This window comes from Mus caroli, unplaced genomic scaffold, assembly GCF_978045245.1.
Source record: "Mus caroli unplaced genomic scaffold, Mus_caroli_1 scaffold_16, whole genome shotgun sequence".
NCBI lineage: Eukaryota > Metazoa > Chordata > Mammalia > Rodentia > Muridae > Mus > Mus caroli.
This window is the reverse complement of record NW_028227271.1, coordinates 84,635,749-84,658,411: the sequence shown is the minus strand read 5'-3', so window position 1 is coordinate 84,658,411 and position 22,663 is coordinate 84,635,749. Positions and strand designations below refer to the sequence as shown.

Here is a 22,663-nt window from a genome sequence, read left to right as displayed (position 1 = left end):
CTGCACCTTCCACCCTCTGACTGCTCCACATTCCATACTGCCTCCCCATCCCCTGTCTCCACATGGATGTCCCCAACCCCCACCACACCTGACCTCTAAACTCACTGGGGCCTCCAGTCTCTTGAGGGTTAGGTGCATAATCTCTGAATGAACACATACCTGGAAGTCCTCTGCTGTATGTGTGTTGGGGGCCTCATATCAGCTGGTGTATGCTGCCTGTTTGGTGGTCAAGTGTTTAAGAGATCTCAGGTGTCCAGATTAATTGGTATTGCTGGTCCTCCTACAGGGTTGCCCTTCTCCTCAGCTTCTTTCAGCCTTCCCTAATTCAACAACAGCTCTCTGTCCTTTGGTTGGGTGCAAATATCTGCAACTGGCTTCTTCAACTGCTTGTTGGGTCTTCCAGAGTACAGTCATGTTAGGTCCCTTTTTGTGAGCACTCCATAGCCTCAGTTATAGTATCAGGTCTTGGGACCTACCTTTGAGCTGGATCCCACTTTGGGCCTGTCACTGGATCTTCTTTTACTGAGGCCCTTCTCCACTTCCATCTCTGTAATTCTTTCAGAAAGGAACAATTATGGGTCAGAGTTGTGACTGTGGGATGACAACCCTCATCCCTCACTGCATGCTCTGTCTTTCTTCTGGAGGTGGGCTTTAAAAGTTCCCTCTCCCCACAGTATGGCATTTCATCAATGGTCCCTCCTTTAGAGTCCTGGGAGTCTCTCAACTCCCATGTCTCTTGTGCATTCTGGAGGATCCCCCCAACCTTCTATTTCCTAAGGTTGCCGGTTTCCATTCTTTCTGCTGGGTCTCAGGGCTTCAGTCTCTTTCCCTCACCCAATACTAGATTAAGTTGCCCTATTCCGTCACTATCTCCCCCCGCCCCCCGCCAGTTCACTTTTCCTCCCAGGTCCCTCCTCCCCAACTTGTGATTGTTTTCTTCTCCCTACCAAGTGGGAAAGACATCCTATCTTGGGCAATTCAGCAATTCAGCTTTTTTGAATTTTTTGAGTTCTGTGGATGGTATCTTAGGTATGCTCATATATATATATATATATATATATATATATATATATATATATGTACATATATATATATGCTAATATCCACTTATTAGTGAGTACATACCATGCATGTCCTTTTGAGTCTGAGTTACCTCACTCAGGATGATATTTTCTAGTTCCATTCATTTGCCTGCAAAACTCAGGATTTCATTGTTCTTATATAGCTGAGTAGTATTCCATTGTGTAAATGAACGACATTTTCTGTATCCAATCTTCTGTCATGGAACATCTAGGTTGTTTCGAGCTTCTGGCTATCACAAATAAGGCTACTATGTACATAGTGGAACATGTGCCCCTGTGACATGGTGGGGCATCTTTTGCCTATATTGCCAAGAGTGGTATAGCTGGGTCTTCAGGTAGATCTATTTCCAATTTTCTGAGGAACCTCCAGATTGATTTCCAGAGTGGTTGTAGCAGTTTCAATCCCACCTGCAATGGAGGAGTGTTCCTCTTTCTCCATATCCTTGTTAACATGTGCTGTCACCTGAGGTTTTGATCTTAACCATTCCAGTTGGTACAAGGTGGGTATCTCAGGGTCGTTTTGACTTGTATTTTTCTGATCACTAAGAACTTTGAACATTTCTTTAGGTGCTTCTCAGCCATTCAATATTCCTCAGTTTTAAAATCTCAGTTTAGTTGTATCCCCCATTTTTTTATTGAGTTGCTTGGTTTTTTTTTTTTTTCTGTTGTTGTTTATTGGCTTCTTGAGTTCTTTCTTATATATTTTGGATATTAGCCCTCTATCTGATGTGTGGTTAGTGAAGATTTTTCCCAATCTGTAGGTTGCTGATTTGTCATATTGACTATGTCCTTTGCCTTACATAAACTTTCCAGTTTCATGAGGTCCCATTTTTAAATTTTTGATCTTAGGGAAACAACTCCCTTCAAATAGCCACAAATAATATAAAATATCTTGGGATAACTCTAAGTAAACAAGTGAAAGACCTGTATGACAATAACTTCAAGTCTCTCAAGAAAGAAATTGAGGATCTCAGAAAATGGAGAGATCTCCCATGCTCATGGATTGGCAGAATTAACATAGTAAAAATGGACATCTTACCAAAGGCAATCTATAGATTCAATCCCAACACAATTCTTCACAGACTTAGAAAGAACAATTCTCAAATTCACCTAGAAAGGCAAAAAACCAGACTAGGGAAAACAACTCTTAACAATGAAAGAAAAGCTGGGGGGATCATCATCCCTGACCTCAAGCTTTACTACAGAACAATAGTGATCAAAACTGTGTAGTAGTGGTACAGAGACAGACATGTTAATCAATGGAATAGAACTGAAGACTCAAAATTAAAACACATCCTTACACATCTTTGACCAAAAATCCAAAAATATACAATGGGAAAAAAAGAAAGCATCTTCAATAAATGGTTCTGATCTAACTGGTTGTCTGTATGTAGAAAAATGAAAATAGACCCATATTTCTCACCTAACACAAAGCTCATGTCCAAGTGGATCAAGGACCTCAACATAAAACCAGATACACTGAATCTAATAGAAAAGAAAGTGGGGAAGAGCCTTGAATTCATTGGCACAGGGGGAATTTCTTAAACAGATGGCCAGTGGCTCAGGCTCTAAGATCAACAATTGATAAAAGGACCTCATGAAACTCTAACACCTCAGGATCATTACCATGTGCAGGAAATATCACCTCTCTCTTTCTTTGCACAAAGACACAAATCTTTAATAAAGAAGAAGAACATTCACATTTGAATTATGACTGCCTCACCAGAAAAAACCTGTCTTTAGGTTCAATCCTATCACAAAAATATTTCATTTCTCCTTTTGGAAAGACAGAAAAAAATTCAATGATATTATCAATTTTAATAAAATATACTTTTTAATAAATTTAGAATAAGAGGTCTCAACTAGCCCAGTCCCCAAGGAGCTTCCATAAGGTGATCCCCCCAACCAGGAACATACAGGGGCTGCTCCAAGGACCCTGGCACACTTGTCACAGAGGTTTGTCTGGTCAGGGCTCTGGGAGAGAAGATACACTTAATGCTTGAGGAACAAGAAACTGTGAAAGGAGGCTGGGGGTTGGGAGGTGAGGGAGAACAACTTGGATGAAAATAAACAAAATAATTAAATTTAAAAAATAGATATAGAAGTGTTGCTAATAAATGATAATGAAGCAATTCTTCTCACCAGACCCATGCCTTTAAAAATGATTTTCAATGGTGTTATGTCAACTTGTTACTATGAGGAGTGAATAGTCTGTAATGAAGGAGAAATACCACGAATCTATTTATTTAAGTAAGAAAAGTACTAGCTGAGTTGTAGATACTGGATATTTTGCAATTCTTCTATTTCATTTTTATAGCAATATTTTAGAATCTGATACTGTCAATGATTTTTCTGACATTAGGATTCCTCTATCCTACAATATGAGCTTAAAATTAGGTTGTCATGCTGTAAAGGTTCTAAGTTTTAAAAGGGAGTCACTGCTTGTTGATATAATTTTTACTTATATGTTAGCATGTAAAAATTTAGTTCCTATTTAATCCTATGTGCCTGGTAATTGTTTAGAATAAAATGCTTTAGTCGCTTGGCTTTCCCTCACGTAGTAGCATATGTGTGTGGGAGGATTCTTGGTATATAGAAGGAATACAATCAGCTATTCTGCCTTCCCCAGCCTCCTAATCACTAGGGAGGGGCCAGTGCAAAGGGAGGAGGGATATCAAGATGGGGAAAATACTAACTTTAAGTTGTTCTGATGGAGCAGAGTTATGTTGAATATTTTTGAAAATACTTTATATGATTGAAGTCTTCAAAAACAAATAACAATAGTGTGTCAGTAATGTCAGAGGCTCTCGGGTTCTGAGCTTTGTGTACTTTTAGACTACATTATATTTATTCTAATTACATTAATTTGTTTGTTTATTTATTTACTAACACATCTGTTGCTATTGACTAGGACACACTGAGAGACCTGCCAGATTCTGAGAACCCAAAGGTTAAAAAACAAAGTTTCTTCCTGTCTTTGGGATTTGATATTCATTTCAAACTGATCTTCTAATGAAAAGCTATCCTATCAAATTGTACATCATTTACTAGAGACAAGTACAAGGCTTGTGAAATAACAATAACGCAAAATCCATGTTTGACTTTACTTAGCCAAAATATGGGTGTTATAATGAAGGTATAATAATGAAGAAGTTAAGTAAAATTTCATATAGTGTTAACTGAACTGAATATCAGAGACTAAGTCATAGATTTAGACAATGCTTCATCTCCTGAAGATGATGTCAGAGTGTGTGGCCTCTGCCTGTGTGACCCATTTATTGAGCATTGTCCTTAGAACTGGTTATACTGGCATCATTATGATATTGTGGAGGAAACAGTCAATATTAATTGTGCAGGAAACCACTCCTTCCCCTTCCATGTATATTATATAACCCCTCTGTTTTCCACATTGCTTTGTGATATTTTTCCACAAATATCTCCATTCAGTCACTTCATTTTGTCTTTAATTAGATTTGATCAATGAGAAGCCCTGGGAGGAAAAGCCTGGAGGGTAAATAGAAATTAATATCAAGGTCTTCATTACTACAACCCTAGACATAGACATTTCTGTAACATATGGTGTTTTAGTTGAAAGCTACCTGCTCCTTTGAGAGGCACGACAACTACAATTGCCTGAGCCACCCAACCTCAGGTTCATTTTAACAGTCAAAGTCCCTTTTTGACTCCTTTTTTTTTTGTCTGCTTTCACTTATTTGCCAGCAATTCTGTTGGAGCTTAGAAGACCAGCTGAAACAACTAGCCTCATGGGACTGAGCAACTAATAGATTCTTGGACTGCCCATTCACAGTTGACCATTGTTGGGTTCGTTGGACTACAGAGAAGGAATGGAACTGGAGGAATATTCACTCCAGAAAGAAAATAGCTTCCCTTTCCTATTGTAGCTGTTTCCTCTGGGACTATAAACTTTCTGCTTTCAGGTTCTGAAGCACTTCAGATCACGAACACCAAATTGGAATGGGAAAAAGGACGTTGTGTGCCCTTGCACCCAAGTTGGCAGCAAGATGCTGTGGGGTCAAGAAGCCCAAATTATCTGGAAGTGGAACACACACAGTCACGGGAACCAGTCCACACCTATTCCTGACTCAAGTTCAGGACCTCTTCACAACCACCAGCCTGTGGACAGCAGCAGTGGTCAGGAAAATGTATCTGACTTAACTCTGAGACCTGGAAACTCTCCTATTACGTGAATGAATCGTACATCTGGAGCCCTGAGCCCTCTGCCCTGGCCCAATGGAACTGCCAATACCATGAAGAACCTGGTAATGACTGCAGAGATGTGTTGCTACAGCTTTGATGTACTCTACTGTCACCTGTATTGTTTTCCACAGCCATGACTTCCTAGATTTACCAATGACCCCTATCCTCTCTTTATGACATGGAAAATAGGGAGAGACAAGCTGCTTCTTGGCTGCACTGGGACCTTCTCAGACATGAATCTTCATTCAGGACTCAGGGAATACTCATTAACCAGCGCACTTAAGGACAGCCGATTCTCCCCTGCTCCACCTACCCCCAACCTGGTAGAAACTGCTCAAATTTTTCTATTCTGTCTCCCTCCTTACTAACTTTGAAGACATAAGTGACTACCTGGACTAGGAAGTAGGGGCCCATGGGATTCGGATTGAATTCATCAATGAAAAAGTGATAAGGGTGGCCAGTATGGGGCCAGTTAGTGGTGGTAGTAGAGAACGACTGTTTCCTGCTCTCGGTTTGGGTTCCTTTAGTGATAGGCTGTGAGGTCTCCACTGCTCTGGGAGAACCAGCCAAAGTGCTGGCTTGCTTTGGAATTTGTTTCATCCTTAGATGTGAGTGCCTTTTGGTCTAGAAAGTTGGCTTGTCTCGTCATAACCACAGCTAGGACATATACTCTGTAGTTATGAATTGTCCTTATTTTCCTGAGCTAAAAGTGAATGTCTTTGACCATTAGAGTTTGTCAGTGTTGGGTTGTTTCCACTGTGAGGTTCTTAAAGAGTTTAAGCTTCATAATGTTAAAATAACTAATGTTAGAAACCCTCTACACAAGAAGATGGGTTTGTAGTTGAGACATTACATATATTTTACTGGTTATAATAAATCATCTATACAAAAGTCTTGGGTGTTAATTTTAACATTTTGAGCAAAATCTGTTTTCCATGCGATGTGAACATCTACAATTTCACTAATGGTACTACTTTGCATAAAACTATGTTCTTTGTGTGTTTAGTTTTTGTTTCCTCAAAGAGATTGTACAGTCTTCACTCCAAAGTCTTCAGACCAATTATTTGTATTACACTTGGTTGCCTCTTGGCTATATAACCTTTGAGTACAAGCCATCAGAATCCTACGTGAATTATTTTAGAGTATAAATCATAATGGATAAAAACTGTCTTCTGCCTCTTTGTGACCAAGTGACTTGAGTTATTGGAAACAGATTTTCAGTTATTTTGTTTGTTGATGATCCTCATAAGAGTTCTGTCTGCCTCTGTCTCACAAGTGTTTGGAATAAAGGGGTGGAAAATAAACCAATCCCAGTGATATTATTTGTTAAAAAGATCCCTAAGAGCTAGGTGTGATAGAGTCATCCTTCAATCCCAACCCAGGAGGGCTACACAGTGTGAGACTCTGTTTCTTCAAAAGCAAAACAACAAAAGCTATAGATGAGATGGCCAAATTGCCACCAAATGACCTGAATTTTAGTTTTGGGACATAATACAGTTGAAGGAGAAAACCAAGCTGTCCCCTGCCTCCTCTATACATGTGGTCTGGAACACATACACTCACACAAAAGAGATGGTGTGGTAAAACCTTAAAGATTCCTATCATTTGGGATTAGAGGAGCTTAAATGTGTGGTATAAAGTTGCACATTATCCTCTCGGTGAGGTTAATGGTGCTAAATCTTGGTGAGAGTAGGGGTGATTACTCTTAAAACTCTTTCCCAAACTACACCTGGTAGCTCATGTCTGTAACCCCATGATTTGAGGGACAGGAAGATGAACAAGAGTTCAAAGCCAGGATGAAATGCAGAATGAAGTCTTATGCCCACCCCCAACCTAAAAAACAAAGAACAAAAAACAAAACTTGATGAGAGGCACATGCCTATAATCACAGGCAGAATGATTGCTGTGAATTTGGCTACAGAGTAAAACAATAACAAATAATCATGTAGACTGGAGAAATGGCTCAATGGTTAAGAGCATTTGGTCTTACTGTGGATCTGCATTTTATTTTCAGCACCCACATAACCATCTGTAGTTCTAGTTTCAGGGGATCTGACATACTCTCATAGTTTTCTTAGAGACTGCATACAAACAATATATTCATATACATGCAGGATAACATCAGGACAGGTGTCCCGTGCCTGTAATCCCACCACTTAGAAGAGGCAGAGACAGGAAGAACTTTGAGTGCTCAAGGCCAGCCTGGTTTACAAGGTTGCAGGAGTGTCAGCTAGGGCTACACAGTGAGACCATATGACAAAAACAAATTTCCACTCCAGACTCCTGGCATGTTAAATGGAATTCAAACTCTTATGATTGTGTAGTAAGGGTTCTGAACTATGGAGCCATGTCTTTATCACTAGCCTGTTGGAAGTTCTTTAGGCAAGGTCCAGTATATGGATGGCTCTCTAGCCATCTGGATTGTCATAGTATTGTGTATAAAATGGGGTTATGGGAAAATGGCAAACCATTTTGAACAGTAGTTCTCAATCTTCCTAATGCTGTAACCCTTTAATACCTCATGTTGTGATGACTTCCAACCATAAAATTATTTTCAGTGCTACTTCATAACTAATTTTGTTGTTATGAGTCTGTAGTGGCTGTTCCTGATTGTCAACTTGCCTATATCAGGAGGACACTACAATCCAGAATCAGAAGGCTCACCTGTGATCCAGATCTTGAGGCTGGAAGGCACAAGTTTCTGACCTGGATTTTGACATGGAGATCTTGAGGCATGGTAGTCATGAAATGCTTAGACAAATTAGTACAGGAGATGTCTTTAATCCCAGGAGACTAAGGCATGGAGACCTCTGAGTTCAAGGTCTGCCTGGGACAAAGAAAGTCCCAGATCCAGTTGTGGTGGTACACACCTTTATTCTGGGCCACACCTTCTGCTGGAGACCTACATAAGGACACCGGAAGAAGGAAGATTAGCTCTCTTCTTCACCTGCTTGCCTTGTGGGACTGAGCAACTGCTAGATCCTTGGACTTCCATTCATAGCTGCTGCTGACCATGGTTAGGGAGTTGGACAACCTACTCATTCACTTGGCCCCAACTCTGAGCTGGATTGGTTCTTTACCTTGGAGGAGCCCACCCTCCGAGCTTCCTTCTCCAGCAGAGTGGGTGTGGCTGTGGCAGCAAATCCTAAAGCAGTGGGGGAAGACAGAATTTGGCCTCTGGCTGGTGACATAGAAGAAGACGCTTCACATATCATCTTTCCCAAAGAGTTTGAAACAACTGAGGCACTCCTAAACTCTGAAGTTCACAGGCTTCTGGAGCATCGAAAGCAGCAGAATGAGCAAGGAGGACAAGCGGGAGCTTCCAGAGGTCTTCATGAAAACCCTGAATTATACACCCCGTTTCAGGAGATTCAAAAACAGAGACCATTGCCAGTGTTCGTAGCTTGCTTCTCCAGAAAAAGCTACATAAGTTTGAGTTGGCCTGCTTAACCAATCTTTGCCTGGAGTCTGCTGAAGAGTCCAAAGCTCTGATTCCAAGCCTGAACGGGCGTTTTGAAGATGAGGAACTACAGCAGATTCTCAATGATATCCAGACGAAGCACAGCTTCCAGTACTAATCGCCAGACATCACTGGTGAGTTAGACTAACTTTAAAACATTCCTTGACTACCTCGTACCATGGTTTTTTTGGACAATATGCTATTATTTTTTATTTGTTCCTGACATTTCAATTTTTAATGTCAATATATTTTGTAGTTTTTGAAGCTAAAATAATATATAAAAATCTTTTATAGGGAGAAAAGTCCCCTATTGAGAGAACAAATTGACAGATTTTCTGATAGCAAATAGAGTTGTTGTTTTTCTTCAGACTTGGAATGATTTGATCAAAAAGGTTAAATACTACAATTTTCTGGAATGAAAACAGAAATCATTTCACAGGGATTAGGTCAATAATACATCTAATAGCAATGCCCTCCTTCCTTTTTCCAACAAGATTTTTATTCTTCACTAGAACACAATGAAATTGATATTTCACACTACAGTGTCTGATTGGCAGCAATTCACCATGAATTTCCACTATCTTGGTAGTCAGGGTCAGGCAAACACAGATCCTTTTATTTCTATATTAAGTATTAATACTCAGATGCCATAGTAAATGCATGAGTATCTATTTTTGTCTGTCTTTCTGCCTATCCACCCATCTGTTTATCTTTTTATGATCTATCTATACATTTTCTCTCATTTATAAATATATATATCGATATTTATACCTATATGTATCTCTATGTCTAGGTCTACCTGTGTCTCTATATCATCTGCCAATTGTCATATATATGCATATCATCTATCTCAATATCTATCTATATGATATTAGCATCTAATATCTGTATTTATATAATCATCTATATCTATATTTGTCTATAAAAGATGAAAATGTCTTTGAGAGCTTTCAAAGTTTGTAAAAGGAGTCTTGAAATACTAAACTAAATAAATTCTAGGAAAGCACAGGAGAGTATCTGAATTGATAAAACTATGAGCCAAGCAGATGGTCTGCTGGAGAAACTGTTGACAATGTAAAGTCAGGCTTATAATTAAATTTTAGTAGCTCTTAGAGGTGAGTCTAGGTGGAGAGGTAAAATGTGAGACTATAGGAGAGAAGAAAGAACTGGATTTCTTCCTGTCTCAATAGCTTTATCTTGATTTGATATTTACAGTTGATATGGCCAACTCAGATCTGTCATTTTTCCACTCTACATCATACCTATTTGAACCTGCTATTCATTCATTCACAGAGATTTTGTCCTGTTCTTGAAAAGTTAAGACATATAATGATGCCAGCAACTTGATAATGGAGTATATAGCATAAAACGTAACTAAGGAAAAGAATGAGCTCAAAGATGAAACTCTGCATGCTCCGATGTACATAAACAATCTAAAAGCTTCTAAGAGTTTCCTCATTGACAATCTTCTTTCTAGCCTTCACAAGGGTGAAATTGCCAAGAACCAAATTAAAGATTTGATCATACAGCTATGTGACTATGGTGCATATGAAATCCCACATTGAATATTGTTAGCTGTTAAAATGTTTCTACCCATGATTTATGGGAATTAGACCTGTAATAAAAAACTAACACTGGCCTTTCCTGAAGGACATGGTAAGATAGACAATGTTGGTACCCTTCATTCCAATTTTCATTAATAAATTTTGCCTACAAACTTAAACCTACACTCAGGAAATAGATGTCCCTTAAAGATGAGGTAGAGAATATAACCAATGAGGAACTGTGCAGCTCCATCAACAAAATCTTTTTAAAATGTATTATGGTTGAACAACTGTCTTTCTGTGATATTGAAGCATCTTTTGGATATATGCCCAGAGGTGGTAGAGCTGGGCCTTGAGGTAGAGCTATTTTCATTTCTCTGAAAAACCTCAAAATTTATTTCTAAAGCAGTTATTTAAGTTTGCACTCCCATAAACAATGAAAAAAATGGATATAAGCCATAAAATACAGGTACCATTCTACAGCCCATGGAACCAAAGAAGTCATACAAAAAATAAGGCCAAGATAGGAAGCTTGGATGCCACTTAGAAGAGGGAATAAAATAGTCATAGTTGGCAGATGGAGAGAGGTAATTGGGAGGGAAGGGGAATGAAGAATAGAATGGGGGATTTAGGATCAGGTGTAAGGAAGGACAGGAGAGATGTCTAGATGGCGATGGAAATAAATGGAAATTGGCTACTGATGGTGGTGAGGATGTGGGGATATATCTCTAGGAAGAGACAGAGACCTGGGATAAGGGAGGCACCTAAGAATCAATGGGGTGACCTGAGTTATGACTCACAACATTCTGGATATGGAACCTAAAGAAACCACCTTCTATAGTCAGGGAGGAACCACAGTGGAGTGATAGAGATCCTAACCCACCCAAAAAACCAAAAAATTATCCGGTCTACAAAAAATATAGGCATTGGGACTGGAGCAGAGACTGGGGGAATGGTCAAACAATAACTGGCCCAATTTGAGACCAATACCATGGGCAACCACCAATCTCTGACACTATTAATTATACTCTATTATGATTGCAGACAGGAGTATGTTGTCCCATGAGAGGCCCCACTCTCCAGCTAACTAAGACAAATATAGATAACCCCAGCCAGACAATGCATAGCACTTGGGGACTCTTATGGAAGAATAAAAGGAAGGATTGTGGACCCCAAATATGATAGAAACTCCACAGGAAGATCAACAGAGTCAGCCAACCTGGACACTTGGAGCTTTCAGCATGTGAAACACCAACCACAGAACATACACAGCTAAACCTAGGCCTCCCTGCACATATGTAGCAGATGTGCAGCTTGGTCTTCATGTAGATCCTGAACAACTGGAGCAGGGGGCTATACCAAAAGCTGTTGCCTGTATGGATGTTATATTCTTCTAGCTGGGCTGTCTTGTCTGGCCTTAGTGGAAGAGGAAGCACCTACCCTGGCAGAGACTTGAAGTGCCAGTGTGGGTGAATACATTGGGTGGGTGGGGGAACCTGCTTTGAGAAGGGGAGGGGGAGGGGGCAGGACTAGGAGAAGTAGTACCTGGGAGAGTGGTAGTGAGTGAGATATAAAGTAAATAAGTAAAAATATGAAATTAAATTTTAAAATGCATTATAATTTATATGATTAAAATTCTCTAATATCTAGCAATGAATATTCAGCATGTGGGTTAATCGTGGAGGACCATAAACTAGATAAGGCTGAGTTTACTGAAATGAGTGGAACAAGCACAAGTTCTTGAATTAATATTGTTTCTCACACAAATAAAATTGGTGTCACTAGTTTATGCCATTATTTGTATGTTCAAGAAAGGGCTACAGTGAATAAGGTGGAAATGCAGTCCTTTCTTTGTCTCTATTCTAGTAAAGTAATTCAAAGATAGAGAACAAGTTTAATGACAAGGGTAGATTTTTGCCTTATAAAACCTAGTATGTCTTAATGATAGAGACTAGCAAATGTGTATTCCACTAATACTATAAGAAACAGTTTCATGAGGAAAGTACAATCATACGCTCTGTCATTGTACTTCACTGTGTTTCAGGTAATACCTTGGAATCCACTGCTGCTTAATTGGATACCTTAAATGCAATAGGTATAATTGGACCCTGGAGAGAGAATGCTCTAGCAGCCCCACTGAATTGACAAAAGGAAAGGTGTCATTACTTAATGGGCAGAATAGACAAAACTATGTTTATAATGATCTGACTTGTATAGACCTTTGCCACTGGTTAATGAATCATTGTACTCCCTGACACAAAACAAATAGGAAGTCCACTAAGTTCCTGCTAGATTTGTTAAAGTGGGGAAAAAAAAGAAAAGAAATAAGCAAATCTGACTTTCAATCATAGAGACACAAAACTCTGGTCTTTTAATCAGTTTTTGGATGATCCATTTTATACATCCCTAGCTTGGCAAACAAAGGGGAAGGCCAAGTCCCAGTGAAGAAGGATTTAACTATTTTGTTTTAATTATTATTTTATCCTTCCCTAATGTCATCTCCAGCCACTTCCAAGGCTATTGGAATAAAGTATATAATAAGATCTTTCAGCACCTCATAGAGACTAGCTGCATACCCTCATCAATTCTCAGAGACCACAATCAACATTTTGGCCCTCCAGGAAAGGAAAGCCTTGTAAGAGTCATGGGACCATGAAGTTTTAGTCAAAAACATCTCACTATGGTGCTTCCACTCAGTCTCAGACACATACTGTGTTTATTTCCCTTTTGTAAGCATTTATTTAGTTAGATTGATGTAATTAGCAGTTCACAGAATCCTCACTTTGTTACACTGACCTGTGGAATGGAGGTTATTTTTATTGGAAGTTCAAATAGAATCCATTAGAGCTGCTACTATTGAGAACATTAGGAAATCAAAAATACTATTACATACATACATGGAAAGATTTCAGAAATTACTGCCACAACCTAGGACTTGAAAGATGTAAGTAGTTGTGCTTTGTTTAACCTCTATTCTATTTGCACATGTGTGTGCAGGAAACAGACGGATCCTAGAGAACACTAGTAGCTGTGCCACATGTGAGGTCTTCACTTGAGCTGATTAACCTGTCTCCTGATATCTGGTTTCTAGTTTTATCTCACAAATGTTTTTTACCCTTATACTTTCCACACAAAGACTCTGAAGCAATATAGTTTCAGTTGGATTAGCCAGCAGTATAGATTAACTAACATATTATTTCTCCAGCCTTGGGTACAACTCAATTTGCAAAGACCTTGATCACCATCAGTTCTACAAGGTATTATTTTGCTCAGTTATACTGAACACAGGGTTGTTGGACCAAGTGAGTAAGAGACTCTAATCCACTCCAAACTTGGCAAACTATCTGTGTCTTAGGAGGATAAGTAAATCCAATGAAGTAACCTGTACTTTAATAAATTATCTGTCAACATAATATGCATGATCTATATTGATATTCTTTTATATTGAAAATACATTTTTAACAAATAACTATTTAGTCTTTTTTTTCTTTTTTTTCTTCATTTTTATTAGATATTTTCTCCTTTACATTTCAAATGCTATCCCAAAAGTTCCCTATATCCTCTCATACCATATATTATGATTATGGTTTTTCTTCCCCTATCTTCTCTTATATCTTAACCACCTTTATATCTTTAGTCACCCAAATCCATACACTTTTTGATTTCTTTTCTTAGAAAAATAAGCAAGCATATGAAGAAAAAGAAAACAAATAAAACACATATAATTAAAAAAACAATTAGGACAAAAATTTAATAGAATTTTTAAAAGAAAAAGAAAAACTACATAGAGACCAGAGATATACACATTCACACATATTCAAACACATACAAATGGACACATACACACAGCGACAGAGAGAAAGAGACTGAATAAAAACTTATAATCAGAAACCTTAATGTAAATGCAAAAGACCAATATGGTAAACATAAAAAAAATGCACGTAAAGAATTCTGAAACAAGAAAGAATCCTTCCAAAGATACTATTGCAATGGTGTCAGCATTTGGAGGCTGATTATGGGATGGATCCCTGGGTATGGCAGTCTCTGGATGGTCCATCCTTTCATCTCAGCTCCAAACTTTGTCTCTGTAACTCCTTCAATGGGTGTTTTGTTCCCAATTCTAAGAGGGGCAAAGTGTCTACACTTTCATCTTTGTTCTTCTTGAGTTTCATGTGTTTTGCAAGTTGTAACTTATATCTTGGGTATTCTGTTTCTGGGCTACTATCCACTTATCAGTGAGTACATATCATGTGAGTTCTTTTGTGATTGGCTTACCTCACTCAGGATGATGCCCTCCAGGTCCATCCATTTGCCTAGGAATCTCATAAATTCATTCTTTTTAATAGATGAGTAGTACTCCATTGTGTAAATGTACCTCATTTTCTGTATCCATTCTTCTGTTGAGGGATATCTGGGTTCTGTCCAGCTTCTAGCTATTATAAATAAGGCTGCTATGAACATAATGGATCATGTGTCCTTCTTACCAGTTGGAACATCTTCTGGATATATGCCCAGGAGAGGTATTGCTGGATCCTCTGGTATTACTATGTCCAATTTTCTGAGGAACCGCCAGACTGATTTCCAGAGTGGTTGTACAAGCTTGTAATCCCACCAACAATGGAGGAATGTTCCTCTTTCTCCACATCCTCGCCAGCATCTGCTGTCACCTGTATTTTTTATCTTAGCCATTCTGACTGGTGTGAGGTAAAATCTCAGGGTTGTTTTGATTTGCATTTCCCTGATGATTAAAGATGAAAGGATGGACCATCTAGAGACTGCCATACCCGGGGATCCATCCCATAATCAGACTCCAAACACTGACACCATTGCATACAGCAGCAGGGTTTTGCTGAAAGGACCCTGATATAGCTGTCTCTTGTGAGGCTATTCTGGGGCCTGGCAAACACAGAAGTGGATGCTCATAGACAGCTATTGGATGGAACACAGGGCCCCCAATGGAGGAGCTAGAGAAAGTACCCAAGGAGCTAAAGGGGTCTGCAACCCTATAGGTGGAACAACATTATGAACTAACCAGTACCCCGTGCCCGCAGAGTTCATTCTCTAGCTGCATATGTATCAGAAGATGGCCTAGTTGGCCATCATTGGGAAGAGAGGCCCTTGGTCTTGCAAACTTTATATGCCTCAGTAAGGGGGAACGCCAGGTCCAAGAAGTGAGTGTGTGTGGGGGGGTAAGCGAGTGTGGGGGGAGGGTCTGGGGGACATTTGGGATAGCATTTGAAATGTAAATGAAGAAATACCTAATTAAAAAATTTTAAAATGTAAAAAGAAAAAGATACCACTGAGTTCATTTTACATTGGTCACCTCCTACAAGCCATTGGATCGTCCGTCCTTTAAGTGGGGTTTGCATACTTAGTGAAATTCTGTAGGAAAAATAAATTTTCCTCTACAAGTAGTAATCACTTGGAGAAAGCTTTTTGATTAGGGCTGAGAACTTGTTTCCACTTTCCCTATCAGAGTTAGATCCGATATGTCATTGACCTGTGCAGGCTGTGCATACGCTGATGCAGTCTATGCGAGTTCATATGTCTACTAGTCCTTTTGTTTGTAGAGGTCTGTACTGGCTGGTTTTATGTGTCAACTTGACACAGGATGGAGTTATCACAGTGAAAGGATTTTCAGTTGGGGAAGTGCCTCCATGAGATTCAGGGCAGAAAATGTGGGGCATTTTCTCGATTAGTGATCAATCTGGGAGGGCCCCTTGTAGATGGTAACACTTCTATGCTGGTAGTTCTGGATTCTATAAGAAAGCAAGCTGAGCAAGCCAGGGGAATCAAGACAGTAAGGTACATTCCTCCATGGCTCTGCATCAGCGATGGCTTTCTGAGCTGCTTGAGTTCCTGTCCTGACTTCCTTTGGTGATGAAGAGCAACCTGGAAGTGAAAGCTGTATAAACTCTGTCCTCCCCAACTTGCTTCTTGGTCATGATGTTTGTGCAGGAATAGAAAGCATGACTAATACAAGGGCCTTGCTTCTTTGGTGTCTTCTATCTCCATTGTATCTTACAGTATTTCTACCTTCTCTTCTACAGAGGTTTCTAAATACCTAGGGGAGGGATTTGATGGAAATGTGTCATTTCAAACTGTTTAAACACTCTTTCTTTCTGAACTTTTTCTAGTTGTGGTGAACTGTGCAGATGAAAACTTTTCTAATAATAGCTGAGCAAGTTACTGATATTTAAGTATAGAAGATTATCACCAGGAATCATTTTATTGCTACATCCCTTTAACACTAAAGTAGTATTTAGCTTTTCCTTGGGTCCATGGTTCATCTAGTGTCAGGCCTTTAGCCAGTGGGTTCCATCTCCCAGGTGTAGGTCCTTAATCCAATCAGAAAATAGCTTGTTGTACTGGTCTGGCAGGTACAAAGTCACATTAGAGGGAGTGAGGATTACAGAAAAGAAGACTCAAAGAAAAAGGTTAGAAATCTGGAGGGCTCTGCAGTCAATACTGTGGCATCCCGGAGTTTAATTCTCTGAGGTTTCATATACTTTGCAACATCGTGAGAAACAAAGTCACAAGCCAGTAGAAAAAATGACTGTAATACATCCAATATCTCTATCCATCTGGAAACCTTTCTCTTCCTCCCTGTTCCTTCCTCTAAGAATAACAGAACACCCAACCCTTGCCTTGAGCTTCAAGTATATCCCCTCTTATCACAAATGAGTAGACTCTGGCCTGACTTGACTCTGCTTGACAAGCAGGCTTTCACAGAAGCAGGCAAAATGACTCCCAACAGTTAGTTACCTCACAAATCTAGTTTTACTGCTGCATCAACATACCTTTCAGATCACCATTGTAGACTGAAAGGTTGGTATTTAATTTTCTGAATCAGGTATCACGCTTTCATGGTACGAGAACTTTACTTTGATAGGCATATCTAATTGCAGCTTTTTATCTCCTGGTTTTTGGTAAATCTTTTCATATTTCTTAGGGGTGTGTGTGTGTGTGTGTGTGTGTGTGTGTGTGTGTGTGTATGTGTGTGTAATTTAGGGAGCTTCAACTGAAGTAGGTTTCCATATGACCTCTCAATGAATTATAGTTCTACCTTTCCCTCCAGTATTTCCCCCTTACCATCCTCTTCTCTCTTTTTCCTTACTTAATACACGTGTTCTGCCATACCCATTGTGCTAGTTTATGTATGCTTGTTCCAGGGAGTATCACTATTAGAGGGTATAGCTCTGTTGGAGTAGGTGTATTACTGTGGATGTGGGCTTTCAGACCCTCCTCCTAGCTGCCTGGAAGTCAGTATTCTGCTAGAAGCTTTCAGATGCAGATGCAGAACTCTCAGCTCAGCCTGTATCGTGCCTCCCTGGATCCTCTACTTGATGGTACTGGACTGAATCTCTGAACCTGTAAGCCAGCCCCAATTAAGTGTTGCCATTATAAGAGTTGACTTAGTCATGATGTCTGTTCACAGCAGGAAACCCCAACTAAGTCACACATCAATAACAGTTTATCCTATTTCTTCTTCCTAACCTCTGTGGTTGTACAGACTACTGTAACCTGCTTACCAGAAACTTAATCGCTACCATCAACACATAAGAAAATATATGCCAGAATTAATTATTTTTGTTCTGGATTACCTCAGTTCTGTTGATTTTTTTCTAACTCCAACCTTTTACCTGCAAATTTCATTATTTCATTGTCTTAAGTAGTAATTAATATCCCATTGTGGAAATGTACCAATTTTCTTTATCCATTCATCTTTTGATGGTTTTCAAAGCTGTTTCTAATTTCTGGCTATGATGATTACAGCATCTATGAACATGAATGAGCAAGTGCTCCCAAGTAAGAGTATATGCCCAAGAATGATAGAGGTGGATGTTGTGGTGAATGTATTCTCAGGGTCACGAAGAACTGCCGCATTGATTTCTATAGTGACTGTACAAGTTTGCAATCCCATTTACAATAGGTAAATGTTTTCTTTACTTCATATACTCACCAGAGTGAGCTATTTGTTTTACTAATCTTAGCCATTTTGATGGATGTAAAATGAAGTTTTAGTTTTATTTTGCATTTTCTTGGAAACTAAGGCTGTTGGACATTTTCTAAAGTGTTTCTCAACCACTTTGTTAACTCTTTTGGTAGTTGTCTGGTTAAATCTATATTCCATAATTAAGTTGAATTATTTGTTTCTTTGGTGTTAAGTGATTTGAAATCGTTATATATTTTAGGTATTTGCCCTCTATCTAAGGAAAAAGGAATCCTCTCATCAGCAACAAAGATTCACAAAACAAATTGGGGTAGTTAGGTTTTAGAGACAGTGCAACCTAGGGTGATAACTACTATTCATACACTGGTCAACTCACAAAGTTAATGGTTTTAAATCGGACCTAGGATAGATGAGGTATGTTCAATAGATGCAGAATTCTAAGTAAGTATCCTACATAGCAACTTAGGTAATATTATCCACTCTACTAAAGTGGTACTGAAATATCCAGTGGCAAGAAGAGATGCTCTTTGGGGATTTAGCAGACACATATGGTAATCATAACTAAAGTCATGCGTAATTCTGAATTATGGCTCAGCATCATTTAAAGACAATTATTGCCCCTTTGGAACAGTGTTTGTTTGTGCATGTGTGTGTGTGTGTATGCCATGAACTCTATGTAGTTAGAGGACAATTCCTAGGAGTGTCTCTTTCCATTTTATTAGGTCTATATGTGAAATTCATCTTGTCACTCTGGGAAGCAAGTACCATAAGTCACTAGACCTTGAAATGAATTTTAAATAATAATATTCATAAAATTGAGGTTATTAATTCCATTTTCATTTGATTTTTTCATTAAATAGCAAGAATTATTTACCATATTTTATGTATACAGTTGAAATTTGTGAAAGCTAAATTTTGAAAAATAGTTTACTTGGATATAGATTGTAATTATAATTTAAAGCAATTTCCATTATGTCAACTCCTTCTTTGTGATTGATTTTCTGAAAGCACACTAAGAATTGCATTGACTTTCATCTGTTCAAAAACACATGGTATATAAAATGTAGGATATAACCATACATTTAAAAAAACCTATCATATAATGATTATCTTGTACTTATTTCTTAGCTTAATCATACTGTCTTTTCTAAGATAGGATGGTAGTATTAGCCAGCCATTGGTGGGAATGTTCTTTGAGATGTTTCTCCTAGTAATTAGTAAGGTGATCGAATATCCACTAAGTAAAGTTAGGGGATTTAAAAAGACCACAAGGGAGAGTATGTGCATTAAACAAGCATAGTCTTTCCATAATCACTACATTTTAAACCTAATTAAACTCACTAGAATCCAATTAAGTGACGGGAAAGAATAAGGCAATAAAATGATTTGAGAATGAGCTTGATACTTGTAATCCAAAAATCTTTAAAAATAAGCCCCATGTTTAAAGTTTTAGGAAAAGGTAAATGGACTATTTGTAAAGTCCAAGATGAATTTCAAGGTGTATGATGAATTCTAGCTCCTAGATGAGTGAATTTGTTTTAAAAAACAGCACAGGTTTATTGACATAGCACAGTTGTAAACTCTATGGTTATTCTGGAATCCCAAGGACAGGTGTCAATCATAAATGCAACAAAAAGTATATCAGTATAAACACAACATAATTGGCACTGATATTAGGTTAAACATCAGACTAGCATTGCTGTATCCAACATATTTTATTATAGTCTTAACTTCAATTCTTTGAATTAAAAAATACAACATACTGCTGTAATAACATATATTTTCCAATTATATTAAAGTATGCAAAAATAAATAAATGCATACAAAATGGTCAAATACATGGGGTTTCCATGTGATATTATGTGTATTTATATATGTATATGTGTGTATGTGAGTGTAAAATATCAAATATCATCCTCTAGTTATTAATCAAATTAATATGCATACATCAAATATAAAATGCAAGGATAATCATAGTGACAAATCTCATTTCAACACTTTTGATGCTGACACAGGAAAATTGAAAAGCTAGCCTGGATTGTCTATGGAGACTTTTTCTTCATAAAATAATTAAATATTTCCTAAAGTTTTATTATAGGAAATTCTGTTAAAGTCATTTAAAAATAACATATCCTCCTTTGTTCTAGGCTTATAAATGGTTAAATAAGAGGGTATCAAATTGTTAAGGAAAAATTTCCTGTATGTCAGGGGCATGCATAGAGTACTCAATTTTTATTTATTTTCTTAATTTGTGTCAAATTTGAGCTTTTAGACCATCTTTGACCACAGGTGACCAATAAGAGAAAGTTAATCTGTGATTCAAGGTGAACTATGTGAGGTTCAAAAATTATACCCTGAAAACTTTAAGAAGGTCACTGACTATATCTTTGAGATAGACTAAATGGTATCTATACATCCTTCAAAAAAAAGGATTCTGAGGTGAATTTTGACAAATAAGTTCCTGAAAAGTCATCTGTTCTGCGTGCTAAAACTGATAATTTCCAAAAGAAGTATCCAGATCAATTGATATCTCACTGTCAACCAGTGGAAAGCACCCTACTCCATTCCTTTTAAGTATAAAAATAGCTGGGAATATAAGTCCTGAGAATATAAAATGTTTAGGCATCTAAAAAAGAAGGGTCAGATCCAAGCAAGGGAAGAAGCAGTAAACAGAGTTTGCTTGTTGAAACTAGTAAAGAAGTCACAGAGATTGATATTATTTCATTTTTACGGATATATATATATATATATATATATATATATATGTATATATGCACTTATATTCAATATATAATGCATATGATGTATACAATGTATAAAAATGTGATATTCTTAATATTTTGTAGTATTTATAAAGTACTCAAATTTATTTTTAGTCCACTGCTCCATTTGTCTCTGTCTATACTCACATGTCTCTTTGTCTCTATATAAATATATATACATATTTGTCTCTATCCCTCTGACCCATACATATTACGTTAGCCTGGCTTGGTATATACACTTGCTGTATATTAATACATGCATGGAAAGTGGAATATAGATTATTCATTTTAATAATTTGCATACTTCTATGTGCAGGTAAAACAATGTTGTATCTAAAAGGCATATTGGTTCTTACTGCCAAGTCCATCTCTGCTACAGCATAGGGAATAATCAGTTCTGCATGGAAGATGCAGAAAAATACTATTGAAGTGACATCTGAGCTGGATCTTGAAGCTAGGCGTATCTTCGTTCAACTCAATATGTATTGCTGGCTTATTAAATGCAAGGTATTCTGCCAAGGTGCTATGAAGCATAGAGAAGTGAATAAAAGATAGTTTCTCCAATTCAAGGATTTACAATCTAATGAAGGAGTCTGACACATACACAGAAGCCCCTGTGGAAGTTCTCCAGACATCATTAAGTTTGATCCTGAGACATTCTGAGATGTCTGGCATTCTTAAAAGGATTATCCATTACAATATCCTCTGCAATGACTTGGGACAAGTTGGCTGGATAGGAATTAGTCTATGGAGAACGAGCTTAGCTGTAAAGTAGCAATGTATTCACTCAATAAGAAGTTACTTATTTTTTCACTACTATACCATGTACAGGCATGTAGGCACTTAGTTTACTTTCCTCCAAGGGTTTGTGGTCTGCTGCAACAGGCCAACTAAGCTATGCCCAAATTTCCCCAGAATGTGGCTTCTAGCACATGCACACCCAGAAAATCTAATAAAAGTGGGTTTTCACCACCTATATCAATTTGCCTTTTAATTTCTTACAATGATTTCTTTTTACCAGCAGTAATTATTATTTGCAGATGATGATGTCAACATGCAGAGAGTATTAGTAATTTCTTCACACTTTAGGAAAGCCTTAAACTGTGAACTAAGGGCTGTTCTTTTTTTTTTTTTGGGGGGGGGGTTCGAGACAGGGTTTCTCCATGTAGCCCTGGCTGTCCTGGAACTCAGAAATCCGCCTGCCTCTGCCTCCCGAGTACTGGGATTAAAGGTGTGCTTGCCACCACACCCAGCTTCTAAGGGCTGTTCTTATGAAGTCCAAATTCTGAAGAGCAGAGAGGATGATGCATTCTTACAAAAATTCCAAAAATCTGGTAATGGAATTTACCTCAAAGTTCACAAATATCTTTAATGTCAAAGACAATGCAGTTTAGTACAAGAATAAACTGGAAACAGCTACACATGATTGCTGGTTTGGAATATTTTTGAACTGTAGATGATAAAAGCTACTTATTTAGCTTTGAAGTTTGGTGGTTGGACATGTGTAATCTAATCAGCATTTTGTTCTTAGTAATTATTCTTAATAAAGATGACTGCATAGTTGATTGGGAAATTTTCTGGACCGTAATCTGAATTAACACCATTCCTTTATTTTTAAACTATTACTGTTAGCAGAGGATCTG

The 22,663-nt window shown here is 38.0% G+C and overlaps 2 pseudogenes; both read left to right on the top strand.

The window, feature by feature from the left end:
• Positions 1-4,949: 4,949 nt before the first annotated feature.
• On the top strand, positions 4,950-5,840 carry LOC110310757 (AMMECR1-like protein pseudogene; annotated as a pseudogene).
• A 1,085-nt stretch (positions 5,841-6,925) lies between these two features.
• Positions 6,926-8,878, top strand: LOC110310758 (DNA-directed RNA polymerase II subunit RPB4 pseudogene; annotated as a pseudogene).
• The last annotated feature ends 13,785 nt before the right edge of the window (positions 8,879-22,663 follow it).